Source organism: Camellia sinensis, chromosome 11 (assembly GCF_055761805.1).
Source record: "Camellia sinensis isolate YWXY chromosome 11, ASM5576180v1, whole genome shotgun sequence".
NCBI classification, from domain to species: Eukaryota; Viridiplantae; Streptophyta; class Magnoliopsida; order Ericales; family Theaceae; genus Camellia; species Camellia sinensis.
This window is the reverse complement of record NC_138971.1, coordinates 111310261-111316260: the sequence shown is the minus strand read 5'-3', so window position 1 is coordinate 111316260 and position 6000 is coordinate 111310261.

The window sequence follows — 6000 nt, the reverse complement described above, 5'->3', positions numbered from 1 at the left end:
AAATGATATGGGTTCGGATGAACTCAAAGACAACAGTGCTTTTTATATCCTTTAAAGCCACGACCTCTGCCCACTTTGAGAAATAGTCCATAGCAGTTAGGATGTATCGATATCCTGCTGAAGATAGAGGTACAAAAGAACCAATAATGTCCATACCCCATGTTGCATATGGCCAAGAACAAGTTGTTAAATGTAAAGGCTCTGGGGGTTGGTGGAGAAAGTTCCCATGGAATTGGTAGACTTGGCATCTCCAAGCATAATCTATGCAATCTGCAATCATAGTCGGCCAATAGTATCCTAACCGTTTTAGCTGCATATGTAATTTAGGACCACTTTGTGTGCCCCACATACACCCTCATGTACTTCTACCATTACCTCTTGAATACGCTCCTTGGCCATACACCGCATGTACTTTCCATCCAAAGACCTTTTGTATAACTTGTCTTTCCACAATACGAATTTGGTAGCCTTGCGTCTCACTTCAATTATTTTTACTTTATCTTCAGGTAACCTACCATGTTAAAGGTAAGCTACAAATGGATCCTGCCAATCCTCATCGCTTTCTCCTTCCATGGTAACGACCAAGATTGGAGCCAAGTTAGAAACCTTTTTTAAAGGTTGTAACACCCTTCTTTCGCCTATTATGATAGTAATTGTTTTGCTATATGGTAGGGTGAGTGATGCAGCCAAACTTGCTAGCGAATTAGCTCGACCATTTGTTCTTTTCTTTACGTGAAAAATATGTGCTTTCCTGAATTGCGAAAGCAATTGATCAGCCTTTTCATGATATAGGATGAGACTTGTTTTCTTAACAAAGTACTCTCCATGGAGTTACTTTACCACCAGTTCTAAATCTCCATAAATTGAGAGTTCTTCAATAGAAATCTGTAATGCCAATTTTAATCCAACAATTACAACTTCATATTCTGCCTCATTATTGGAGCATCCTCCACTTAAGGCGAAAGAATGGATGATTATAGCATTGTCTGGAGTCACAAACATAATTCCAAATCCAACTTTATTGTTTTTAGGATTTTCTTGTCTCTTGCCATCTGGACTCCTTAAAGCTCCATCAAAATACATCTCATATTCTTTCTGGATCTTTACTTGCACAACCTCTTCATTTGATAAATCAGTTACTAGAGGTGAGTCAGTAGGTATAAGATTTGCTGCCAAAAAGTCTGCTAGAGCTTGTCTTTTTACAGCTCTTTGGGGAACATAATCAATTGCAAATTGTTGGAGAATTATAGCCCACTTTTGCAATTTTCGCTGAAAGTACGGGTTACAAAAGTATATATTTCAAAGGGTATGCTCTTGATATCAACTTGACTTCGTATTCCAAGACATAGTGCTTTAGTTTTTGCAAGGCAAACACCAAGGCAAGACATGTCTTTTCAATAGGAAAATAATTGACTTTTGCCTCAACCAGAGTACGACTCAAGTAATACAAGGAATTTTCTTTCCCCTACTCATTGTGTTATGCCAACAGTGCCCCCAACAAACCATCTAGGGTTGCTATGTACAATAAGAGTGGTTTCCTTTTTATTGGGCGCATGAGTACTCAAGGCTTCAAAAGATACTCCTTAATACTGTTAAACACATTTTGGCACTGCTGATCCCATTCAAATGAAACACGTTTTTTCATCAATTTTGAGAATGGCAAGCATCGACCTACCAAGTTAGAAATAAATCTTCTGATATAGGCTAATCTCCCTTGTAGCCCCTTCAGTTCCCTTAAATTTCGCAGAGGAGGCATTTCAGCAATAGCTTTAATCTTGGTATGGTCGATTTTAATCCCTTTGTTTCGAACCACAAACCCTAGAAATTTTCCTAAGGGAACTCCAAATGCACATTTTAGTGGGTTCATCTTGAGTTTGTATCTCCTCAAACGTTCTAAGATTCTTCTCAAATCTTCCACATGGTTTTCCTTTTCCTTTGTCTTGAAGACAAGGTCATCAACATAACATTCGATGGTATCATGGAGCATATCACTGAAAATTACAGTCATTGCCCTTTGATACGTGGCCCCAGCATTTTTCAGGCCAAAAGGCATTACCTTATAGCAAAAGACTCCTCTCAGAGTCCTGAATGCAGTCATTTCCTCACCTTCAGGTGCCATTCAGATTTGATTGTATCCTGAGTATCCATCCATAAAAGACAAGGTTTCATAACCCAATAGTTGCATCTACAAGAAGTTCAATGATGGGCAAGGGAAAGTCATCTTTAGGACAAGCCTCATTTAGATCACAGAAATCCATGCAAACCCTGATTTGACCATTATTTTTCTTGACCGGCACTATGTTTGCTAGCCAGGTTGGATATTTGACTTCCCTGATGAATCCTGCATTGATAAGCTTGTCGACTTCAGCTTCAATTTAAGTTGTAAGCTCTGGTCGAGTTCGCCTCTAAGGCTGTTTAATTGGTTGTTTCTCAGGGTGAATTAAAAGCTTATGGACTGCAATCTCTGTATTAAGACTAGGCATCTCACTATAGTTCTATACGAATATGTCGAGATACTCCCTTAAGAAAGAAATATATCGTTGAGCTTCTTCTTCTTTTAAATTTGCACTAATGAAGGTTGGTTTATTTTCTTCTTCATCACCAAGATTTACCTCACGAAGGTCATCCATGGTGGCTTGGCCTCCTGCTTCAAATTTTGTTGGTGTAGGTTGAGCTTCATCTTGGTCAACATCTTCCAACACATCTTGAGTGATAGTCGTGCTTACTAGAAATTTTTCCTCATCCCCACGATAGCCTAACCCTTCTGTCATGGTGGTGATAATACCGCCTTGCTGGATAGCCTGCCTCTGCGAAGGTGTTAATGCAAAGTCAAAGGGTGTCTTTGTTCCTGCTGGTATTTTTTCAGGATCTAAACCAACTTTTACCAACATCTGTGTAATTTCTGCACTAAATGTAGGTTTCTCAATACTCGATATATTTTCTTCTGGTACTTGTTCAACTTTCACTTTCTATTCAACATCTCCAAGTGAGTGGAATATGATAGGTTTCGACCTTTTTCCTTTAGGAAAGACCATGATCTTATTATATTTCTCCACATAGGTGCATTCTATCCTTCTTAATAGCAAAGTGAACTCACCCTTTAGATCCAAAATTGGATATATTGGGGCTAGAGCCTTTGCCCCCGTTTCCTTTTGGACTTTGGCACATATCGAAAAGTTCTTTTTGTTAAAACTAGAGTAGGTTGTAGAGCGTCTTTGACATTCAGAGTATCTTCAGACTTTTTCACATGTTTTCCCTTGCTTTGTGAAGTCCTTGTATAGAAGCAAGCATCAGTATAATAGGCCTCTACTTCTCCAAATGGATCACTGTCAGCCACAATTGTCCCCTCTTTTTTAGGTGAAGGCAACAAATACTTGATACATTGGTGATAAGTTGATAGTACTGCATGATGATTATATATCCATGGTCTCCCAAGCAAAGCATTGTAGGAGGTGTCTACATCAATGACCTAAAACTCTGTGCTTTCTTCAATATCCCCAAACTTGGTTTGCAATTCAATCTTCCCCATTGGGCGTTGTTCATTCTGATTAAATCCTTGAATGACCAAACGACTTGGGCAAAGTTGTGAAATTCAAACCCCTAATACGTTTAAGGCCCTCCGACGTAGGAGGTTTAATGCAGATCCTCTATCAACTATAATTTAAGAAATTTTCACATCATGGATAAGTCCAGTGATAAACAAAGGCCAATTATGGTCTGCCATTTCAACACACATGTCATTGTCACCGAAGGTTACCATAGACATGCATGTAATTGTCTTCTCTTGATTTCTATCCTTGATTTCTTTGTGGAAATCCTCTGGCTTGGATAGAGCATATATTAAAGACTTCCGAAGCTCTGGAGACATTTTTAGTGCATCATATACGCTCAACAATGCTGGAATTTTCTTTAGATGAGCTAGTACATCATATTTCTCTTGCTCTTCTTCCGACAAAACTTGTGGAACTTCTGACGCTTAAGGGTCCTAAGGATTTCGTAATTTCCTCCGGTAGGATAAGTAAGTCTGGCATACTTCAGCAACCACCTTTCATTGACCTCAACTTCTTTTGTTCCATCACTTAGTTGAACCATGTTAACTGGTCCAGCTGCAGAGTGATCATCATCATTAGTCACTTCTCCATCTTCTTAGAGCTCCATTCTTCTCCCATTTTTTAGGTACTGGGAGTCATGCCTATAAACGCATTGAGCTTCTATAAAACCGTTCTTCATGGTCTCTCAACTAGGTAACACGATCCCTTTTAGGGAGCAATACTAGTCAAAGGTGATCCCCTCCAAAGAATGGGGGAATTATTTTAGGAAAAGTGCTTGATTCTAAGCTGTTTCCCCACACTGTTACAAAAAAATGCCTAATATGTTTTTGAGGATCTCCATACCCCTCATATAGGACAAAATCGGAAGCTCGTACCCTTCGGGAAATGGTGTTTGCTCTACCCATGAAGGAAACAAATCCCTTGGGCGATAAGTGCCCATCTCTCGAAGATCAAGGCAGTTTCAATCTTCTCCTCAATTGTGCCTTCTATGAAATCATATGTTTGAGAAGATGTACCCTCGTCCTCCAAAGGTTTTGACATCTCAATTTCTATTGGCCATGGTTTATAAAATGTCCTATAGAATCAATCAGCCATGGTGTCCCAATTTGGAATTGAATTAGATGGCAGACAGAAGTACCAATTTGCAACCCACCCATCCAAAGAAAGAACGAACTATCATAAAAATAACGCCTGGCTTTTTACTGTGTTTCCACATTGTGCAAGGAAAAGAACCAAATGGCGCATTGGACAACCTATCCCATTATATAAGGGAAAACGAGGTACTGTATATCCTCATGGGAACTGAACCCATTCGACCCAATTAGGGAAAGGGTGTCTAGAAATTTGATTTCTTTCAATAATCAAATTTTGATGGGCTTCAAAACCCTCATCTTTTAAAGAGACTGTTACTTTTGCCTGATGTTCCGCTTCCCTTCTAGCTTCAATTCTTGCTTTCTCATCATCAATTGGATTGCGAATGATATGTATTTCTCGCTCTTCAAAATTTACATCCACAATGATGAAATTACATGGAAAGTCAAAGTGGTCACTTGATACACTTTCTTCATCGTATGTCATGGCTAGAGATGTGTATAGTGAACTATCAGGAAAAAAGTCAAGTTCCCAATCTTCATTAGGATCCTCAATTTGAGATGACTTTGCTTGTTTATTTGAATGCTTCCATACTTCATCATCTAACCTACACCTGCCATTCGCCTCATCATCCTTGAAGTGTAGTCATTTTTTTGCCTTTTTAATAAGCTCAGAGTCGGACCTACACCCAGTGTCTCCTTGTTCTATTCCCCTTATATATCCTGGAGTGTTTTGATAGTACATTGGTGGTACTGGTGAATGTTCTGGAGAAAAGGTGTGTACTCTGGAGAAGTTGGTGTATACTTTGGAGAGTTAGGTATATAGATAGGAGATGTGATGTAATCTCCTTCCCTAACTTTTGAACCACTTCATCCTCATCTTCCTCGTCATCACTCAAAACAATGATGGTTAGGCAAAGGGCCAAAGTAAACTTTTCCTCTCTCCTTTTATCAAAGTATGTCTGTAACTCCATAGATTGAAATTTTGAAGGAAGGAATTCCTCCAATGTGACTGGGACAAGGGGACATTGCTCTAACTGTTCATCAAGGACCAATTTCTCTCATTTTTCCTTCTTTGGGTTCTTTCCTTTTCTCTTACTTACTTTAGCCTTTTTTTGTTTCCTGGAAACTTTTGGTTTTTGCTTTTTGGAAACTTTTGGCCCTTGTGTTGTTGAAGCAACCACATTTCTAGCTTTCACTGTGGCATTTTGTTTTTTCTTCATGCTTTTTAACTAATAAACGACCCATTCACCTTCATTATCATTGTCGATAGTGATTGGGTTAGCAGATGCTTTCTCTTAAGGAGAGAGCTCGATAATCTTAGAGTCTAAAAGTTCTTGAATTTTATCTTTCAGAAC